This window comes from Odocoileus virginianus, chromosome 27 (assembly GCF_023699985.2).
Source record: "Odocoileus virginianus isolate 20LAN1187 ecotype Illinois chromosome 27, Ovbor_1.2, whole genome shotgun sequence".
NCBI lineage: Eukaryota > Metazoa > Chordata > Mammalia > Artiodactyla > Cervidae > Odocoileus > Odocoileus virginianus.
This window is the reverse complement of record NC_069700.1, coordinates 12571172-12594843: the sequence shown is the minus strand read 5'-3', so window position 1 is coordinate 12594843 and position 23672 is coordinate 12571172. Positions and strand designations below refer to the sequence as shown.

At 39.2% G+C, this 23672-nt stretch overlaps 1 protein-coding gene across 6 annotated transcripts in view; it reads right to left on the bottom strand.

Moving 5' to 3' along the window:
* CDKAL1 (CDK5 regulatory subunit associated protein 1 like 1) overlaps positions 1 to 23672 on the bottom strand; it is a 603129-nt gene that overhangs the window by 576528 nt on the left and 2929 nt on the right. For 2 of the 6 annotated variants that reach the window (XM_020875784.2, XM_020875787.2), the window contains exon 1: positions 207 to 300. The exons of 1 other annotated variant lie outside the window; for it this stretch is intronic. The gene's annotated coding sequence lies outside the window, so the exon portion shown is untranslated. Of the gene's footprint in view, positions 1 to 206; positions 306 to 23672 lie in introns of those variants that run through there. 3 more of the 6 variants (XM_020875786.2, XM_020875789.2, XM_020875785.2) reach the window with 3 other exon arrangements.

The following is a 23672-nucleotide window of genomic DNA, read 5'->3' as shown; positions in this document are numbered from 1 at the left end:
TGCTTCCCAATGCTCCCTACCCAGCTGGTAAGTTTCCTTTCAATTTCGAAACAAACCAGCGACCGGCCACGAGAAGGACTGAAACCGGGGGAACAAGGCTCTGCCGTAAAAGGAGCTCTGGCCAAACTCTGCCCCACACTGATCCACCCGCCACCCTTACCCAGCAGTCGGGAAATAACAAGCCAACCAAAAGTAACAGAACCTACACGCCACTCTCCGGAAACTGCAGAGACTTCAGCTGGAGCTCGCCATGACACGTACGTGCCGCCACGTTTATATACGCATGCTCGCAGACGGCGGCCCGGAGAGGTCAAATTACATCGGCGCCGAGCTTGCGCGTTCAGGTTTAACCGATTACACTTAACAATTCCTTTGACGGCAGCAGGGAGAAGACGACCTTCAAGACATAGAGTTCTTCAGAATCGTTTGATAGCTAACCTCCCCGAGCTCTTCTCTGCAGAAGGAAACGGCAGCCCACTCCAACATTCTTGCCTGGGGAATTCCATGGACAGAGAAGCCTGGCGGGCTACATACAGTCTATGGGGTTGCAGAGGGGGACGCGACTGAGCCACTGGGCACGCATACGTGCCCAAGCTCTTACTACTGTGGGACAGTGTTCAACGCTTTATATAAACATTACCTCCCCATTTATTTATTGTTATTTTACAGAAGAGGAAGCTAGGAGTTTAATTACTTGTCCAAAATAACTGTGCTAGTCGTGACTGTCCTCCATACCCAATCCAATTCTGCCGCACTCCCAAAGAACCTGTACTTTTCATTACATATCCCCAGCTTCCTCAGCCTTTTGTGAAAAGAGGTCGTGTTAACGAACATGGAAAAGGGTAAAGAAAGAACAGCGGCATTAAACTTAATATAGATCATTTAACACCAAGCAAGGGTTTTTGTTGGTTTTTGTTTTTGCTTTTTAACGGTCAGAAGATAGTTTAGGAGTAGAAGTTTAGAGTAAAAAGAGAATTTTTATAAGGGGTATGTACAGATTCTGACCTGGTTACCTTTTACATGAGTTATCTCACCTTATTCTTTACCCTAGACATCGATCGTATTTGACCTTGTTTACCAGAAAAGCATCTCCACTATAGAAGACAGTAGGCCACAAACAGGAATTCAGAATTATGCCTGACTCTGGGTTTCACACTGATTTGGGGTTATTGCCTTGTTTTGTAAATACATTTCCTAGTGCAACTCCCTCCAGTTAAAATGCCACACTTTGTTCATCCTTATCTATAAAAAAATTCTAAATTGTGACGTAAGGTCCATGGCAGTCTTTACCCAAATGAATTAGAATTGTGTGTTACGTTGCCCCACCTCTTTCTGTAGACCAAAAGTAGGCCCTGATTCTTCTTCTTCTTGGTGGTAATCTCACTGCCTAATACATAATCTTGCACTTAATAACCTCCCAATAAACATATGTGAGGTGAAGAAATGAGTGCACCCCTTCTCTACAAGATCTGATTTAAGTTCAATCAAAGAAAGTGTATGGAGTGCATGCCATGTGACCTCAAGCAAGATGATGCTGGATGCTAGGGTTAGAAAGGAAAAAAGACAACTCCCTACCACTCTTTGAGGCTACTTCAAGGATATAGCTTCAGTAGAGAAGAGCAGTCCCTATGGAAGATGGATGCAAGGGGCCTGTAGGCACAGCAGGGAGGTTCCTTCTCTTACGTGAGGAAATCAGTACTTCTGCCTGGGGTGCCGTGAAGGTATTCCAGACTCGGAAGACAGTGAGGGCAAATACATGGGGGCCTAAAACTATAAACTGTTATATATTATAAAAGCAAAAAGAGTAAAGTTGGGTGAGAGCAGAAAAGGCTGAAACGGATTAAGGTGAGCTTTGTTGGCTAAAATTAAGACATTAAACTTAATCCTGGTTGTATTGGGTAGCATGAAAGTACCTGAGCAGGAGGCTGGGTGTGAAGACATTTCAAACATGAACAAACAGCGAAAAGCCTAAATGAAATTGCTGGCTGTGAGCAATGGGAAAATGAAATGAGAAGACAGAAGAGATATTGAGAAGGTAAAATGAGCAAGACTTAGAGATTGATAGGTGTAAAAGAGAGGATACAAGGATGTTTCCAAGTTTGGGAATAAAGCAGCTGACACTAGCACTCCTTTGGTGAAATCTGTCTCTTTAAGGCACTCAATCTGAATAATTTGAAAAGCCAGTGACACTGCTTCTAGGAATTTCACTTATGGAAATGCTCACGGTTACACAAAATGACATATGTGCCAGATTAGTCTTTGAAAGATTGCTTTCAAAAGCAAAAGACTGAAAACTCTCTGGCTTCTCAGTAGGGAATAGGTTAAATATCTTTATGGTATCTATACAGCTCTTGAAAAAGAACAAGGTTATTTTTAATGCACTATCTATTCTTTTTTAAATTTATTTTTAATTGAATGATAATTTCTTTATGCACTATTCTTAAGTGGAAAAAGAGTGTGTGACTATAGCTATAACTACAGTTTTATACATGTATAAAATCTCTGGTAGGATGTGTAAATAATTGGTAATATAATCATGTCTCTAGGAAAAGATACTGAGTGGCTAAAGGAAGATTTGCTTTTCCCTGTATGTCATTTTGAACCTTTCATTTTTGGACCATGCAGATGTATTATTTATTCAAAAAGTAAATGGATGCATTTTATAAATAAAATTAAAATGACATTTGATAATTTATTATTTACTGATTTATCTGCTTACACTGTATTTTTTTCTTATGAACATTTAAATTTCAAATCTTTTTATTTTGTTAAGAGGTACATAACATAAAATTTACCATTTTAACCATTTTTAACTATACAGCTGAGTAAGTAGCATTCAGTACCTTCACATTTTTAGACAATCATTTATCTCCAGAACTGTTTCATCTTCCCATACTGAGACTCTCTACCTATTAAACAATAACCCCCTAATCCCCATTTTTCCCAAACCCTGATGGCAACCATCCTGTAGAATTTGTTTGTATGAATCTGACTATTATAGTTTCCTCATATAAGTGGAACCATGCAATATTTGTCCTTTTGTAACTGGCTTATTTCACTTAGTATAATGTCTTCAAGGTTCATCCATGTGGCAGCATGTCAGAATGTCCTTTCATTTTAAGGGTAAATAATATTCCATTTATGTATATAGCACATTTTGTTTATAAATTTAAATATTCATGCTTTGTTTCTTAAATTAGCTTTTAAACTTGCTAAGAATAGACACTCCATATTGTTATTGTTTTTCCAGCCAACAATATAATATTAAAATATTATAGTTTTAATGCTTTATAAGTGATTGGTGGTAGACAAACCAGTTGGTGTATAAAAAGATACATTTAAACATGCAACTGAGCCTATAAAATAATTGTAAAAGCTAACATATTTTGAGAATTTACACGTGCCAGTAACCACCCTAAGTCCTTTATGTGAATTATCAAATGTATTCATTACAATGACTCTATAAGTAATCCTATAAATTAGGAGTACTAGTATTGGTCTCATTATCCCCTTTTTACAGAGAAAACTGAAGGTTAGGCAGTCTGACTTTAGGTTTTTGTGCTTGTTTCAACTCTATATAAATAACTCAGAAGAAAGAAACTGTATACTTTCATTTAAAATGCAAAATTTCAAATAAAGAAAATCACTGGAGAAAAAAGGAAAAGAATGAAAAGGGAAATATGGAGTAAAATTATAAACCTTCAGAGTGATTAACTCAATCTTTTAATTTTATTCTTCACAGTGAACATTGAAGAGAAAATGTGGGCAATAATGAAGTTAGAGAATTCTTACTATCGCAGCCACTTAACAAAGAAAGAAAGAATAAAATATGAAAGTTATAAAAATTTAGGAGCCATATTTAACATTTAGTTTATGATTTGAGCAATTAGCTGGCATACTTATAAATTTGCTCCAATCAGTATCTCTTTATGATAAATCATGCATTTAATTCACTCTTGAAAAATGATAATAAATATATATGAAATTTTCTGTGTAGAATATTAGATAAGTTTAGTAGAATGAAATTTAAAATGAATTAATCTATTTATATATATGTTCTCAATTTTTAAGGTTCAGAAGGTCAACATGTATTATGCAAATATATTGTTACATATGCTACCTTCCCACCATAGTTAGTTAGTAGAAAGCTAACTATGATTTCTCAACTACAGAAGAATGAGGGGACACATGAAAATTAATTCTAGACCCAGGGATTTTGATTGGGTTTGATAAATTGTTAGGTAAACTTCCCAGCTGAATGCCATACAAGTAAAGCAGTTTTTTAGTAAGAGTTTCAGGTGTTTGTTTTCATAAAGGATAAAAAATAAGGATATTATCACTATAGTCTAAATATGAAACCAAGAAGATGATGATAGCAGAAACAGAGAATTAAGAAAGGATACAAGAATAGTCAAAAGAACATTCGTTCCAGATGGGTGAATGTTTCAATGGAGAGGAATAAAAGGACACTGGTGTCCTTAAATAAATTGAAAAAGTGAGTGAGTGAAAGTTGCTCAGTTGTGTCTGACTCTGCGACCACAATGACTGTAGCCTGCCAGGATCCTCTATCCAGGGAATTCTCCAGGCCAGAATACTGGAGTACTGGAGTGGGCAGCCGTTCCCTTCTCCAGGGAATCTTCCCAACCCAGGGATTGAACCCAGGTCTCCTGCATTGCAGGCGGATTCTTTATCATCTGAGACACCTCATGTTAAAAACATGATGTGAAATAAATTAACCTGCTATTGTCTTTGGGCTAATGATGAATTTTCTCAGTGTAATCTAACCACTAGGGGTCAGAGTGCTATACTTCTAGTATCAGCTACCCTGTTCTATCAATTTACACAAATTGGTTTAGCTCAATTTTATAATTAATCTTATCTTTCCCTTCTTCCACTCTCACTGTGGGTGGTTGGGGGCTGTTCTTATGGCCCAGGCCAGAGTAATGAGATCACCACATTGCCTTGCCCCAGGGCAGGTAACCCATGCCAAGCCAGAGAGGATTCTGGGCTCTCAGTCAGAGGGAGAATCTACGGCTGGAACTTCCAGGGCCCCCACGTGGACAACACCTGCCTGAGACCTGGGCTATTTCAGAGGAAAGTAGAGCTGAGTGATGTAGGGAGACATCAAGAAGTTCTAAAGACAGCTGTAAGCCCCCTACTTCCACATGCCTGGAGCTAGGTTTACTTCTGAGTTCTTCAGTTTTGTGAACAAATCAATTCCCCTTTCCATCCCTAAAACTACTTTGAGCAGATGTCTTTCAATTGCAACCAAAAGAGTCCTGGCTAATCTTTTTTTTTTTTCCCCCCTGGCTTCCCTGGCGGCTTAGATGGTAAAGAATCTACCTGCAATGCAGGCTACCCAGGTTCGATCCCTGGGTCAGGAAGATCCCCTCGAGAAGGGAATGGTAACCCACTCCAGTATTCTTGCCTGGAAAATCCCATGGACAGAGGAGCCTGGACAATCCTTGGGGTTGCAAACAGTCAGACACGACTGAGCAATAACACTTTCATAATCTTATTTTTACATATTCTCTTAGCTTTTAAACAATTGATATTGGTTGTCTAACTCCCTGATTGGAGAAGAGACATATGATATTTTCTCTATCCTTCTCTATCCTTTCTCTATCCTTCAGTAATATATGACTCAAATAACAAATTTATTGAGCTATATAGTAATATATTTATTGAGTATATACAGTACACCAAGAACTATTTTAACACTCAGGGGAAATAGTACAGACCAATATCTCATCCCTCTTCAGAGTCTATATGACAGCAGGTAATAGACAGAAAATACATAATAAATATGATATAAATTAAAATTATATAGTATGTTCAGAGGTGATAAAATAACCTCAAAATTGCTGCAGATTAAGGAGAACCAAGAGTGAGCACTGCAATTTTTAAAGATGGACTTGCAATTTTTAAGCCTACATTGGTTGGGTTGTTGAGAAAAAGACCTTTAGGCAAAGACTTCAAAAAGATAAGGAGGTTAGCAAAAAAATGTGTGTGAAAGAGCATTCAAATAAAAGGTACCAGCCAGGGGAAAGTCTCTAAGGAAAAAGCACACCTGTCATGTTCAAAAGATAGCAGGGTCCATCAACAGATGAATGGATAAAGAGGATGTGATACCCACTCAGGCATAAAAAAGAATGAAGTTTTGCCATTTCCAACAACATGGATAAACTTGAAGAGTATTATGCTTGGTGAAATAAGTCACACAGAGAAAGACAAATACTGTACATTATCACCTACATATGAAATCTAAAAAATAAAACAAATGAGCAAATATAAAGAAACAGACACAGATATAGAGAACAAACTAGTGGTTACCAGTGGGAGAAGGAAGTGGAGGGACAAGACAGGATTAGGGGATTAAGAGGGGTAAACTGCTATGTATAAAATAAATAAGCTTCAAAGATATACTGTACAACACAAGGAATATAGCCAATATTTTATAATAACTATAAACAGTATGACCTTGAAAGACTGTAAATTGAAATTTTTCTGTTGTACACTTATAGCTTACATAGTACTGTAAGTCAACTATATACTTCAATAAAAATAAATAAATAAACAATTTTTTTGAAAAGAGATGGAAGATAAGCATGGTTGGAACAGAGTAAGTAATAAGATGTCAGAGATTGAACAAAACCAAACTACAAGTGTCTTCAGACCTTTGACTTTTCAAGAGTTCCAAGAGGAGGGGCAGATGAAGAAGTTTGGTTAGAAAGCTGTTGAAATAACCCAGGGAGTCACTGATGGAATCCTGGACTAAGGGGGCATGCGTAGGGGGTGATAAAAAGTGGTTAGATTCTGGACATATTTGAGGACACAGTCCTTAGAATTTCCTGTGGATTGATTTAGGGTATCAGGAGAAAAAAGAAATAAAGGATGATGACTTCCAAGTCTGGGGCCTAGACTACAAGAACAATGAAATCGCTATCAATGGAAATGGAACAGTCTGCTGAAGGGGGAGATTAGGAACTTAGGGTATTTTTGAATCTTCTTACTTTTTTTTATTTTGAAAAAATTTTAGATTTTTTAAAGTTGTAAAATTATTATAATTATTTCATGTATAACCTCCACCTAGCTTCCCCAGAGGATAGCATTTTGTATAACCAAAGTATAACCCCTGGTGTCTCAGACTATAAGCAATCTGCCTGTAACGCAGGAGACCCCGGTTTGATTCCTGGGCTGAGAAGCTCCCCTGGAGAAGGGAATGGCAACCCACTCCAGTATTCTTGCCTGCAGAATTCCATGGACAGAGAAGCCTAACAAGTCATAGTCCGTGGGATCGCAAAGTGTCTGATACAACTGAGCAACTAACACATACCCACACAAAGTATAATTATCAACACCAGGAAATTAACACTGATACAATACTATTAACATTGATATGATATCCAGCCTAGGGCAGTTCTTCATTCTTCGTTTGGGTTTGGTGACTTTGACACTTTTGAAGAATATGGATCAGATGTTTTGTAAAATGTCCCTCAATATGAGCTGGTCTGATGTTTGCTAATGACCAAATTCAGGTTACAAATTTTTGGCAACACTCTCCAGCAGTGATGTTGTGCCCCTCTCGGTCCATCATATCAAGGAGGTACTTGATATTGATAGGTCTCACTTACCAGTGATGTAAGTGAACATGGCTTCTGCAGTGTAAGGTTACTATATTTCCCATTGTTATTAGTAAGTGTCTTGTGGGAAGATACTTTAAGAGTATATAAATATTCTGTTTCCCACCGTGTATTTGCCTCCATTTTAGTATCCTTTAATGATCTAGGAATGTAGACAACAGCTATTATTATGCTGTTTGACAAAGGTCATTTTCCATTTCCATTATTCCTTCTAGTTTTACTATTAAATGGGCTCCCTTCTCATTTCTCTATTCAATTATTTATATTAGTATGGCTTCACAGATACTTACTTTATTCTCTGGTTTATAATCCACTACCAAAATTAATTTGATGCTCATGTTATTCCAGGTTTGACCATTGGCCTTCAGGTTAGCTTCTGTGCTCTTTTGACACATCCGCCTTGTTTTTTCTTTTATGGCCGTGTTGAGCAGCCTGTGGGATCTTTGTTCCCTCACCAGGAATTGAACCCCTGCCCTTGACAGTGAGAGCACAGAGTCCTAACCACTTGACTGCCAGATAATTACTCCTTTCCCCCCTCCCCCAGCACCTCATTTTCTGGCAGCACAACATGCCCTAGGCTCATCTTGCACTTGCTCTGTCCTATGCCTGGAACCAGCCAGTTCTCCAAGGAGTTGTGGTTCCTTTCAGGAGGAAATGGTATTTAGAAACTAGATGTGAGCTCACTGCTATTGGGTGCATTCACTGCTATCAAGTGGCATTGCTTCTGGAGCTCGGTTTCAAAACTATTTAGCTTGTGATGCCTACTAGACATCCAATTGGGTTGTTAACTTGGCAGTTAGAATTGTGATTCTGAGGTTTGGGTGAGAAATTTAGATGATATTTAAGCCAAAATATTAAATGAGATTAGAATTGACATAAGAAGTGAAGAGGATCAAAGACTGGGACACCTGGGGCACTCCAATACTAAGATAAGAGGACAGAAGAACCAGCAAGGAAAACTGATAAGGAGTAACCAGTGAGGTAGGAAGAAAATTAGGAGGGTTGTATCCCAGAAGTCAAATGATAACAGCATATTATGGAGGAGTGAGTGATCAGCTGTGTCCAGTTACGTGCACAGGTCAAGTAAGAGGAAGCCTGAGAAAAAGTTACTGAATTGAGCAACTTGGAAGGGTAGTTTTGGTGGATGGGAGTGGGTAAAAGTTGAATGAAGTGGATTCAAGGGAGAAGGGATGATAACTGGAGGTAGGACTTAGAGACAACTTTGAAGTTTTACCACAAAGAGGAGCAAAGATCATCCGGGTGCTCATGAAGACCTACGGAGCAGGGGTGGGTGGGGTGGGAGGGAGATTCAGGAAGGAAGGGACATATGTACACCTATGGCTAATTCATGTTGATGTATGGCAAAAATCAAACCAATAGTGTAAAGCAATTATCTTTCAATTATAATAAATAAATGTTAAAAATAAATTTTTTTAAAAGAGGAGCAAAGATACAGGACTATAAAAGTGCAGAAAGTGGGTTCAAAAGGAGGGAAATTTTGTTAAGATAGGAAAAACAAGAGCATTATTATGTGTTAAATGAGAATAATCCTTTGGAGATGGGAAAATTCATGGTACTGTAAAAAGAGGGAAAAACTACTGAAGTCATACTTCTGAGAAAGGACAGTGACGATTTTCTAAGCATTATATCATAGTACCTGAGACATAAATATTCGGAGACTAAATAAAGGTTGTTCACCTAGTTTTAAAAAATCGAATACATTTGGCTGATGTTATTTTAAAAAGCATATTTAAAGAAATGTGACTTTTTAATAACTAGAACTCTCTGTGAAATAATAAGACCTTAGCAGTGATCATCAAGAGTCAACTAATATATTATATTGGAGATGTATTTCACTGGAAAATAGCAGAATGTGATCATTGCCAGGAAAATGTAGAAACAGAAAATCCTTTTTTCTTTTTTTCTCCTTAACCATTGGATACTCATGGCTTGTGTGTGTGTGTGTTTGATGCATTCATTAAATGCTCTCTATTAGTCATATCTCTCACTGGCTTCTTTCCAAGTACTTTCTTACAAGTGATAAATCTGTAGGGGAAATTCAGAGATTTGCAATTCCACTGAGAGAAAACCTCTTTGAGAGTGAGTGGTGAGAATGACAAAGGCCATGGAGGACAATACTAGTCAGAGTCTCTATGCCAGAGAACAGAACAACTCTTACAACCCAATCCTATCAACATATAGCTGATATCATGAGAATTTATTCCCTGAAGTTGCAGAGAAATCAGGTTTAAACTGCAACAGCAAGGACTTTCCTGGTGGTCTAGTGGCTAAGTCTCTGTACTCCCAATGCAGGGGGCCCAGGTTGGATCCCTGGTCGGGGAACTAGATCCCACATGCTGCAACTAAGACCCGGTACAGCCAAATAAATAAAATAAGTAAATAAGCTGCAATAGTTAGGAGGGGAGGAAGTAGAGTGTCCAGTTATTCTAAATTTCTCAAAGACCCCCTTTAGTTTGTTGTCCATTCAACCAGAAAGTAAGAACAAAGATCAAAAGGAAAAGCAAGGAAAATGAAGGAAACAAGACATTTTGTCTTCTTTTTGTTGTATTCTTATATTTACCCACTTTAATTTCTCAACAAATGATTTGTAAGGAGGCAAAAAAGTCTGTTTAAAAAAAGGCACTCACTGAATAATTAAAGCATTTCTTTTCAAAGGATATATTTATGTTATGTGTAAATATGGCAAAATTCATATCCTAAATGAATTTGCTCAAAACAAAACTGTATTCCCTGAAGTTGACTTGTTTTGACAAAATTATGATGTATTATTAGACAAATGACATATAAGTTTATTTAGTTGATTGTTGATTATCTTGGCTAATGGAGGAAAACAATGATGTGGTTAATCCAAAATAATCTAAGGTCATTTATATTTGACTTTGAAAAAAGTGTTTGATATTTGGCAATGAATGTGGATATTTTTAACATGCTAAGATCTTTTTAAAAACTTCAAATAAAGCAACAAAAACATACTGAGTAAAAACTTAGACCATAGCTTAGCCCTGCATATGAAAAAATTTCCAATAAACAGATGTACCAGGAAGTTTCTCAGCTTCATTATCTGTCATTAGCAACTACATCAGATGGTCATTGTTCTTCTTTGTCCAGAAGAACCTACTCTAATTCTGTGTGGTTCAGGCAGCCATGGACTACTTTCAGCCTCTATTAGTGGGAAAGTGACTAAGACCAGTTCAATCAGAACACAGAATTCCTCCAACCATAGTACTGGATTTTACATATAATTGGGCAAGCCCATCAGCATATCTTATCCTCCCTGGCCATAAGTTCATGGATGAGCACATGGTAACACAATCCCTTGGTAACAAGAGTCCCCAGCTGCCATTTTTATAAAACATGACCATGGGACTTACCTGGTGGTCCAGTGGTTAAGCATCTGCCTGTCAATGCAGGGGACATGGGTTCAATCCCAGGTCTGGGAAGATCCCACATGCTACGCAACAACAAAGCCCATGCCCCACAATTACTGAGGTCACATACCCTAGAGATCGTGCACCACAAGAGAAGACACCTCAATGACAAGCCTGTGTATCGCAACTAGAGAAAGCCCATGTGCAGCAACAAAGACCCAGTGCAAACAAAAATAAATAAATAATTAAAAAACAACAACAACAACAACATGACCATGCCCTTCTGGCCCTAATAGATTAATCTAGAGTTGACCTCTGACCAAAATTGGCCCAATCAAAGGTCTTCCCCTATGAAGTCAAAATTGAGACTAAGAGTCCAATATCAGTTTTGACATCTAACAGAAGAGTTGTTTGTAAAGGAGAATCCATGTGACTATGGGAGATGAGAAAGCTGATCCAAAGAGAGAGAATGAGAGAAGAAAGAAGCATTCAGGCAGACAGAAACAGAGATAAAAATGAAGAGAGAAGTCCTGAGCGGGTGCAAATGTGAATATTCATGATAATTTCCTTTGAAGCTAGCTCCAGTTGACTTCTCGTTGTCAATAAAGAATCCTTACTGATTCTGCAGCCCCTGAATGTAGTTGAATGAGTGTATTGACAGAGAAGGCAGATGAGCGTCTTGACCCAATGTTGGGGATCTGTAGGACAGATAGAGTAAAAGGACCAAGAAGAACAGGAAATTCAAGGTACCAGTGAGAACGAAGCCACAGTGGTTGAAAATGAGAGTCAAATTGGAATGAGAATCCCAAATGGGATAAATCCAACTGGAAGAAGGAAAAGAGCTGAGAGGCTACAGGACATGATTAGATGAATTTGTTGCTTTGTGGGAGTCAGGAATCAAGAAGAAAGATGTGGTCTGAGAGAGCAATGTCATAGGTGGAGGAGCCCCAAGCCATAATAAGGTCCAGGATATGGTGAGGAGAGTGAGCTGTTGAAAGGAAGTAAGAGTTGGAGGAGAGACTAAGAAACTCTGACAGTAAGAAATGGAATGTGTAATTTATGTGCAGAAGTGGCAGAAATTAGGTAGAGAACGTGACCCAAGTGTCAAAACCCTGGTGTATATGTGTTTGTTAGAAATACAGGCAAGTGACAGACTCAAAATTATGCTAGAGATTTTAATTCTCTATTGTCAATATGAGAGATTGAGTGAATGAAGTATTATATAAAAGGTCCTGACATCTTCAAATACAGAATTAATTGATGTTTGTAATAAATTAAATGAGGTGCAGGAATTCTATTTATAGTGCATACATAATGTTCTCCAGGCCATTAGTTGTGATAAAAACAGAAATTAATAACAAAAATATTAAACCAAAAAAAAGCCTAGTTACATACAAAAAAATTTAATTCTCCTAGAATTAGACTTATCAAGCAGAAAGAACACAATAAAAACTTATTTTAAAAAGTAAAGTACTTATCAAAAACTGTAAAAGGCAAGTAAATTCAATACGCTGGGAATTCCCTGGTAGTGCAGTGATTAGGACTCCATGCCTCCACTGTGGGGGCGGGGCGGGGGGAAGATGTGGGGGACCCAGATTTGAATCCTGATTGGGGAACTAAAATCCCATAAGCCATGCGATGTCACCAAAAGAAAAAAGAAAAATTAAAAAAAGAGAAGATATTCCTCTAAATTATTTGGTTACTAATAATTAAATAAACATTAAATTAAGATCTTAGATAAAATTTTTAAACCTTGGGTGAAAAAATAATAAAAGCATAATAAAACAAATTAGAAATTAAAAACACATGACAAAATCAACAGCTGATTTTTCTAAAAGAGACTACAAAACAAGTGACAGATATAACACAGGAAAGAGAAAAAATAATAATTAGAAGCTAGAACATAGACATGGCAAGCAAATAAAAAATAATATAAAACTATACATGAAAATAATTAGTATCAAAAGAATTTTTGCAGAAATCAGGAAATGTTCATAAACTTCATTTTTTCAAATACCAGAAAAACCTGAAAGCAACCCAATGTCTTTCAACTACTAAATAGTTGAACTTTAGTACAGACATTTAATGGAATATTATTCAGGAAGAGAAATGAATTCCTTAACATACATAAATATTCTGCATGAAAAAGGCATAAATGGTTACATACTTACATGATTCTATTTGTATAACATTCTGGAGGTTAAACTATAAAAACAGAAAACATCAACTGACAGGAATTGGGAATAAAGGAAAGGGTTACTGTAAACAGTGAGAGAACATATTAAGGTGTTAAAAAATGTTCAATATCTTAATAATGGTTGTTATATGATTCTGTGCATCAAAATTCTTAGAATTGCACACCAAAAATGTTGAACTTTATTGTATGCATATTATACCTCAATAAAACTGGAATACCCTGATGCTGGGAAAGATTGAGGGCAGGAGGAGAAGGGGACGACAGGGATGAGATGGTTGGATGGCATCACCGACTCAATGGACATGGGTTTGGGTAGACTCCAGCAGTTGGTGATGGACAGGGAGGCCTGACATGCTGCAGTTCATGGGGTTGCAAAGAGTCAGACATGACTGAGTGACTGAACGGAACGGAACTGAAAACTGGATTTTTAAAAATTTTAATGGACAGAATATTGAAGAATAGTTCTGAAAAGAATAGATAAAAAAGTGCTCTTGGGCTTCCCAGGTGGCAGTAGTGATAAAAGACCTCCCTGTCAATGCAGGAAACATAAGAGATTCCCTGGGTGGGGAACATCCCCTGGAGGAGGGCATGGCAACCCACTTCAGTATTCTTGCCTGGAGAATGCCATAGACAGAGGAGCTTGACGAGCTATAGTCCATAGGGTCACAAAGAGTCGGAATGACTGAAGAGACAGCATGCATGCACATGCAAAACAATGCTCTTATAAAAGAACATCTATAGACTAAAATTAAAATGATATGTTAGTAGCATGAAAACAGAAATCCAGAGCAAAAGAAAAAATTAAAGAAAGCAGCTGTGTTTTGCTGCTGAATCTCTAAGCCGTGTCTGACTCTTTGTGACCGTTTGGACTGCAGCCCGTCATGCTCCTCTGTCCTTAGAATTCTCCAGGCAAGAATACTGGGAGTGGATTGCGATTTCCTTCTCCAGGGGGGTTTTACTGACCCAAGGATCAAAAGCTTGTCTCCTGCTTGGCAGGCAAATTCTTTAGCACTGAGCCACCTGGGAAGCCCAGAGAAACCAGACATAGACATAGACTTAACTATAGGTGATAGTTTACAACTATCTCTTCCTTTTCCTCTTTTCCTTCCCTTCCCTTGTTTTCCCTGCTTTGCTCTGCTCTGCCTGAACAATTTAGTGAAAAAGTCATTAGACTAGGAGAATGTAATGGGGTAGAACCACTCTGGAAAAGAACTTAGTGTGGTTTTAAAAAAAACTAAACATCAGATGATCTATAATTACATTTCTGGACATTGATTCCAAAGAAATGAAGACCCATGTTAACACAGAAACATGCTGCTGTCCACAGCAGCTTTATTTGTAATACCACACACTATTACTGGACTAACACATCCTTCAACAGGTAAATGGTTCCATGAACAATGGTATCTCCATACTATGGACAGTACCTGCCAGGGATGACCCAGGATATCTGTATGGGACAGCACCTGTGCCAACCTGGCACAAAGTATCAGAACTCAGACCGAGTAAGAAGAGTGTCTGCCAAGGGTGAGGGTGGGATTCCAAGGGTGAGAGGGTGTCTATGACAGGGGAAGAGGCATGGTGGCCACAATGGGAGATTAGTTACATATAAGAGGATCAAGCAAATAATTTATTGAGGATAATGGGAGCCAAGTTTCTCACTAGCAAGAGAATGAGAAATACAAAAGCAGACAGAATAAGGAGGAACCATGTGGTACTGGATTTAAATTAGAGATGTCAGTGTGTACTCACTTTTAATATAGAAGTAGATACAGAAGAAAATATAAACAGAACAGCATGTGTATATATGTGTGTATATACATCTTAGGTCTGTGGGGAATGATGTGTGTGTGAATACACATTAACCAGATTTTCTTAAGTAAAACTGGATGTTGAAATCTTTGGAAGGTTCATGCTTCAGGCAAAAAATAGATTTAGAGCCTCTAATAATTTCACCCACAACCAATTTCTCCCTCCATGTCTTGACTCTGTCATTCAAAATGTCATTTTCACTCTCAGACTCTGTCATTAGTTTCCCGGCCAATTTCCAGATTCAAATCCAGAAGAAAAGAAGAACAAGTTACTTTTCACTAAATAATCTAAAAACAAAAGTCTCATTGGAGACCGTCAGCTCTGACTGGGTACTGTGCCTTTCTTTGAAGAGTTGCTATGACATGGGGGCTGCAGTACAATGACTGAGAGGCACTCACCTCTGGATGCAAGTGTGGAACAAGCTTGTTCTAAACCACCTGCACTGGTGTGGAATAGGGGGCCTCCATAGAGGAACATTGGAATGATGACCAAGTACTAGGTAGAAAAATGGATTTTCACTAGTCATTTCATTCCTTTCAGCAACTCAACATTCCAACACACCCTTCTTTCCATATGCACACCTGAAAACATGCCCACACTTCTATACAGGAATACCACATGCAACCAAAACACAACCACTCCATTCTTAAGACAACTCAAAGGCCTGTCTAGTTGCTCCATTGAAATACGTGTCTAAGTCCTCTAAGTGATTCCATATGATCTAGGAAAGTCCAAATTAAATGATAAAAATGACTCGTGTGCATGTGCATGCACACACACACACACCACCACATATGCAATATGTATTATTGGTAATGAGAGACACAAGCTGCTCAGATGGTCAGATCAACTGATCACCACCCTGTGGCAACTATGGAAGTGCAACCAACAGGGCTGCTCTCAAAAAAGCTGTGACGAGTGCAATTAGCTACCAGCTTCAGCCAGCAGCGCCTTCAGGATCCACCCCGGCCTCTCAGCTGAGGTCATGCTCTTCCTGAGCAACCGCCCCCAGGTAATGATGAAACTTGATAGACTTATTCATATGTAGCCATTACTCTGACTGCAGTTTTTGCTACAAAACTGCCCATGGCACTGACCTAGACTTCATTTGATTGCTGTTGTCAACTGAAGGTTTTCCCTACCCAACTTGCTCCCCCTCTATCTTTTACAGACATTTGTTGTTGTTGTTGTAGTCTCTAAGTCATGTCTAACTCTTTGTGACCTCATGGACAGTAGCCCACCAGGCTCCTCTGTGCATGGGATTTCCCAGGCAAGAATACTGGAGTGGGTTGCATTTCCTTCTCCAGGGGGTCTTCCTGACTCAGGGATCAAACCTGTGTCTCCTGTATTGGCAGGTGGATTCTTTACCACTGAGCCACCAAGGAAGCCCTTATAGACATTACTCCCAATATACTTTTTTAAAGTAGTATAAAGCTCTCCCCACCCGCACTCCCCATCCCTCCCACCCCTCAACCCCTGGCCAATACACCTTTTTGCACTTCTGACTTCATCAGCATTTGCTTCCTGATAGGCTAGAACCAACACTACACTCTAAACCGAATTTCAAGTTATCTGGGGAAGAGAATCAGAAATAAAAGTGAAGTCATGATCTGTCTTTGTTACCAAGCTTCCATCAACCCTTTTTTTGAAAAAGGAAAAGGAATGAAAAAACACACAGTGGTCCCCAGTTCATATAGATCATACACTGCTGAATAAGAATAGCAAGGTTCCCAATCATAGCAGTGGAGTCTGTTTCTTCATTGGTCAAAATGGTCCCTGTTCTCCATGACTATTTTTGAGGTGGACTTTGGGGAGGATTTCCCTTCCTATCTCTTTAGCTACTAATAGTGTGGCAAGAGATTCAGATGTGAGATAATCACTAGTCTTTGTTTACCAGACTTGGAGTTTAGTTGGCTCTTGCTTCTTTGCAATTCTCTGGGCTAACAGCCAAAGCCAGACAACTAGTTGAGTCTAGAACAGGATCTCTGGACTTCTGTTTCTTAGCAGCGGGTTTCAGTGCCCTGTTGTTCTTCTATAGCCCTTAGTTTAGTGACCTTTCTTTCCACATCTGTCTTGAAGAGTTCAAAATGATGTGCTGGGCTAGGTAGGTGAGGTTCTTCTGCTCCAGCCCTATGTTACAGCCACTCTTTTGTAAACAGTACTTGCTCAGTTTCTCAGGCAGAAGTGCTTTTTGCAAGGTGGTTAGACTGAATCTGTGGGGTTAGGAGTATTTTTTAAATGTTGATGCTGGCTCTTCGATTTCATAATGAATCACAACCCAAGCCCTCCTTTTTGGAGCACAAGAACATAGGCCACAAGAAATAGCCAATATACTCTAAAATTCTGACATCATTCTACTTCGTCCTCTGATGTTCCATCCTTCCGTCAATAAACAGTCTGAGTCCCAAGATAAAATACATGATAGTCATTTGATCAGTTATTTACCACTTTACATGAAAGGTTAAGAGTTACCAACTTTCTAGCCCAGAAGAAAGGATTCTTCACTCTTCTTGAAACTACCCTACCCTAGATTGTTCTACAGTCTAGTGTCCTTCTAGTATGCATTTCTTCATCATTTAGAACTTCTTTGTCATTGCAAATAACAGAAACTATAATCCACATTGGATTAAATAAAGATAGGTTATTGGCTTGTTAGTGAACTCTTGATTAAGATCCCACTTCAATCAAGGTTGGATTGGGAGAAAAGAGAAACAAAATGTCATCAGGAAATACCATTTCAATTTCTTGTCTTGAGAAGCCTGGGCTTATTCTCTGGCTCCATGAGGTAATGAGATGGCTACCTGTAGAAACATCTTCCTAGATTCAATTCAATTAAAAAAAATTTTTTTAAGTGTGCCTTTCAACAATCCCTGCAAAAGTCTCATTTCTTCTTATTAGCTTGATTAAGTTGCATAACTGTCCCTGAACAAATTTACTGTGGCCAGGAAAATGTAATGTTTTAATTTGCCAGTCTAAGTTGCATGAATTCTACTTTTTAAATGACAGCTTTATTGAGATAAAGTTCACACGCCATAAAGTTTATCCCACACCAACTCTTTGGAAGTGGGACATGGAATGAATGCCACCTACAGCACCTGGACTGAAGGTTGGGGAGGCAAGGTTTCACAGTATAAAATGAGCGTTCTTTTTAAAAGACAGGTGAATGGATGCTATATCCATCAGAAACAGTTTAGGAAGAATGAACTGATTTTCTAAGACTCTCCCCTGATATGTTGATCCTTTGTCCAGTTAATAATGATCCTCTGGGTTGCCTCCAAGATGCAGCACCCTGTGAAATCTGGCCTAAAATACTTTAATCACTGCTTTTCTACAGATGTTGAAAAGGTCTTAGCTCCAGTTTATACTCACAGCTCTATTTGGCTTTGTGTTTCGCACTAAATTGACACAAAAGAAAAGTTTTCTGAATTTCCATATTTAAAACAGTTTGAGTCATAGTATTAATTCTGTTGTTCTCCAGCAACATCCTGAAAAGACTGTGGGGCTGATGGAGAAATGACTCTATCAGTGCTTCTCAGCCAGAGCTCAGTGACACAGCATGGTTCACAGGTGCACTTAATGTAAAATAAAGATCAAGAGCCCACAAATGGAACCAGACAGGCTGGCTTCAAATCCTAGTTATTCCACTTCCTATCTCAGTGAGTTTGAGAAAATGGCTTAAACTCCTTGAACTTCAATTTCCTAATTGGTAAACTGAGATAATAATATCCCAAATGACAGCCATGGTATAAGAGATGACCTATGAATAAACAGAGAGGAGATAACATTCTCTTGAATTCCTCTTATGACCTAGCACATTAGAGTTTAGAAGAAATACTTTGGTGACTAAGATCTCAAGAGTCAAGCTATGCCAACAAAATATACTGCCATATGAGAAAGAAATGGCAACCCACTCCAGTAGTCTTGCCTGGAAAATCTCAAGGGCAAAGGAGCCTAATGGGCTACACAGTCTTTGGGATTTCAAAAGAGTCGGACACGGCTTCACAACTAAACAACAACCTCCACACATGGCAGAGTGAGCTCTGGAAAACAAACCTAAGCATCTAACTTTCCTCCTGCCGATTCTTCAGTAGCTTCCAGCTGCTTTTGGAATAAAGTCCTACATCCAAAGACCTTGTGTAAATCAGCCTCTGCCTGGCATCACCCACTCTTGGTTCCCCATGTTCCAGTCACACTGGCTAGCTTTCTGTTCACTGTCTTCCTGCCTCAGAGCCAGCACTCAGGCTGTTCTCTCTGCTTGCAACACTCTTCCATTTCCCACCTTGCCAATCCTAAGTGTTTCTTCCTCACAGAGACCTTGTCTGATTTCTCAATGTAGGTCAAGACATTCTGTTAAATCTTCTCTTAGCACCAGGCCTGTTTCAGAGCATTTATTATATTAGTAATGTTAAAATTATGGATGTAATTGGCTGGCTGGCTGCTAGATTATAAACTCATGAGGACAGAAAGCTTGTCCTCCTTGTTCACTGCTGTATTCTAAGGTTTGGGCACATAGTTGCTATTCAATAATTTTGATCAAATAAAAAATATATATACTGCCTTCTAGAAAGGCTGAATCTTGTTGACTGAGGCCCTTTGTTTTTCTGAGTAGGTTTTAGATATGGGATGTTTGATAGTCAGGAGCTGAGAGAGAAGTTAAATCTGTGAGGAAGAAGAAAAGAATCGATGTGGTTGGTGTTAAGGGGATAGTAGGGTACTCTAGTTGGCTCCTCTTGGTTCCCAAGGGCTGATGATTGGCATTTCTTCATAACTCCATGTTCAGTAATATCATGTTGATGGTGTTAAATCAACTATGATGAGAATATTTACACCACAGCAGTTGGCAACTCTACGAATAAGTCCTTTCTACCCCTGAAAGAGCTGGTTGGTAAACATTTAACACTGGATAAAATAAACCAAAGCAGCAAAGAAAGTTGCTTAGAAACGGAGATATATTTGCAGATTATTTTCTTCTCATTCTTCCCATGACATCTTTAGTAAAGTCCCTTTTATTCACTCTTTATGAATTCTTAAAAGAGATGAGGACAAGGGTACAACTGCTCTCTAAGTACTGACAAATAATAGCAGTAATTTTATCATCCTTCATAATAACTGTAAAAATGGTGCCATTTCTTCCCCACGTGGGTGCTAATGGAGCTGCGTTCCTCAATCAGAGCAGAGTTCTTTTCACCTGCTTCATGGCAAGATGTCAGTTTCAGGGCCCCCCCCCCCCCCCCAGTTATGAGAGGCCATTACTCGTCTGAATCTCATATGAAGAGGAAACTACTCTCTGAAGTAGTGATATGTAAACTGAAGCCTAAAATAAGAAATCAGAGGAGAGAGAATATGTGAGGAAGCAAGGAAAAAAATTCTAGGCAAAGGGGTCTGCAGATTCAAAGGCTCTGAAGTGGAAAAAACGGCCAGTGAAACTGAAATATATGAATGGGAAGAGAGTGGCCTGACAGGAGGTAGACAGAGACCCACTATGCTAGTCCTTCTATACTGTCAGCCACCAAGAAAGCTTCACTGGTCTCAAGGAACCAGTCAGTGATTACCGTGTCAAATTTTCTGATACTCAACATTGACTAAAGCTCGGTTGACAGGTTCAATATTAGTAAAAGATTGCCTCAGGGGTATGGAGTGCATGCTTGTCTCCTGCCTGCCAATGCAGGAAACTTAAGAGTCACAGGTTCGATCCCTGGGTGCCCTGGGTCAGAAAGATCCTTGGAGAAGGGCATAGCAACACACTCCAGTATTCTTGCCTGGAGAATCCTGTGGACAGAGAAGTCTGGTGGGCTACAGTCCACAAAGTCGCAAAGAGTCGGACATGACTGAGGCAACTTAGTGCACACACACACACACACGCACACACGTGGATTAAGTCAGTTGAGCTGAGAGCTAGATTACACTGTTGAAAGGTTTCATGACTTAATGCCACAAGGTGAGGTTAGAGGACATACAGCAGCCAGTGTCCAAGATGATCCCAACAGGCTCAACTTTATATATTCCTCTTTCACACCAAATCTGGCTAACTTGGAGAACCACTAGGATATTGAAGAAATGACTGTGTATGACTTGGAAGGCTAGGACATAAAAAAACAGTGTAGCTTCCATCTTTTTCTTTCTCAGATCATTCACCCTGGGAAAGTCAGTGGCCATGAGCTGAGGACACTCAAGTATACCTATGAGGGGGTCCACATGGGATGAACTGAGGCCTCCTGCCAAAAGCCCACACCAACATACTGACCACGAGTGAACCAACATGAAGGGGATACTCCTGTCTCAGTCCAGCCTTCAGAAGACTGCTGCCCTGGCTGACGACTGGAGCATCATGAGACCCCTCAAGCCAGGACCACCTAACAAAGCCACTCCCCAATTTCTGACCCATGGAAACTGTATGAGATAATAAATGTTTATTGTCATTTTGAGCCAATAGCTTTTGGTATTTTGCTATGCAGTGATAGATTAAAGCAGACATTAAAAGAAATGACCCTAATAAACTATTGCTAAAATACCAATAACACTGTTCATTAAGGGTATTGTCTGTGAGTTTTGGCAGATTACTTAACCTTACTACCCTGTTTTCTCATCTGTCAAAAGGGACTAATGAATAGTACCCATTTTTCAGAACGTCTGTAACATTAACTAGAATAATAGATGCAGCTATTTCAAAGAATAAAACAGAATTATAGAGACATAGTAGAAGCTCCAACTCACTCCAGTATTCTTGCCTGTAGAATCCCACGGACAAAGGAGCTGGCAGGCTACAGTCCAAAGGGTTGCAAAGAGTCAGACACAATTGCATGACTACACACACACACAGTGGAAACTCATGAGATGTCATCTATATTATTATTTGCGATTTTTGTTGTGACTATTTTTTTTTAATTTTAAGCAAATCTGTTTCCCCTCCTCTGTTGTCTTTTTTAAAGTCAGTAAGACAATGATCCAGTCAAAATACCAGAAAATTGGATATTATCCTTGACTGCTTTCATTCTTCCTCTTTACATCCACTCACTCATTATGCTCTAATAATAATATCTATAAGTACTTTCAGATAATTTTCTTTATTCCTACTCTCACTGCCTAGTTCAGGCCTCCATCCATCAACTCCCATCTACACTGTTAAACAGTTTCCTAAATTATTTCCTGCCTCTAATCTTATTCCCCTGGAACTTGTTTTTCACACTGCAGCCTGTGACCTGTCTACAACACAAATATGATAAAGGCATTCCCTGCTGAAACCTTTCCTGGCCTTCTGAGAGCTGTACAGCATCCAGTCTCCTTAGCATGACCAGAAAGGCCTGTCAGGACCCGGCTGTTGTCTGTCTCTCCTCTAATGAACACAGTGTAACCAAGAGTTAATTCTCTTCCTTGCTGCACTTGATGCCGCTCTTTCAAAGGGTTGATCTTCCCCAGATGTTTGGTGGATCTTGCTTTGTTTCATTTTTTTCTTTCTTGTTAATGTTTGCTGTGTAGACCTAAATTAAACATCTTATTTCCACACTCCAATGAGCATGCATGTGTGCTGTCACCTCAGTCATGTCTGACTCTTTGCAACCCTATGGACTGTAGCCCATCAGGCCCCTCTGTCCATGGGATTCTCCAGGCAAGAATACTGGAGTGGGTTACCATGCCCTCCTCCAGGGGATTTTCCTGACCCCAGGATGGAACGCACATCTCTTTTGTCTCCTGCATTGACAGAGTGGGTCTTTACCACTAGCGCCACCTGGGAAGCCCTCAAATGAGACTCTCTGGTTACCTATCAGTGGATTCAAGTTTGTTTGTTTGTTTTTTAAACAGAAGGTCCTGCTTTTTTTTTTCTTTTAAACTTATTTTTGGCTGCACTGGGTCTTTGCTGCTGCACGTGGCTTTTCTCTGGTTTCAGCAAGCAGACTCAGTAATTGTGGCGCATGGGCTTAATTGCCTCGCAGAATGTGGAATCTTCAAGCCCAGGGATCAAACCTGTGTCCTCTGCACTGGCAGGTGGCTTCTTAACCACTGGCCCACCAGGGAAGTCCAGTGGGCTTAAGTTTTGATCATGAAAAACTATTTCTGATGATGGCACGTGAGAGCTGGGTCATGGGGCAACAGGAGCATTCACACTCTGACACTTGGGCATAAAAGACTCTGCACAGAAATAAATTATTAAAGAGAACACAGGTGCCTTTTCTACTCAGGACAGGAACTCAGTCCTGGCACATTGAGATCTGCATCCCTAAACATCGGCTGCCATGCCAGTACCTTCCCTCAAGTCTGTGACCTTGAAATGGAAAAAAAAGCAATCCTGTCCAAAGGCCCTTAACATTTGTTAGCTGTGTTCTGTCAATTTCAGAAATGGGTATTGTTTCAGCAGGGAGGCTTCAAGAGGCAGAAACACTGAAACACTGAAGAGAGAGAAAATACAAAATAATACTTGTAACAAATCCTTCCTCTCAAGGTGAATGCAGTAGATTCTTGCATAATGAAGGATTATTCTCTAAGAGGGCTCAGCATCCATTTTTCTTGCCTGCCTTTGTGAATCTGAAGATTCTTTTACATTAGCTCAACATTTGTAACAATTGTACAGGTGAATAAAATTTCCCAATATTATCATTCATATTACTCTTAAATTTGCATATATATATGTACATG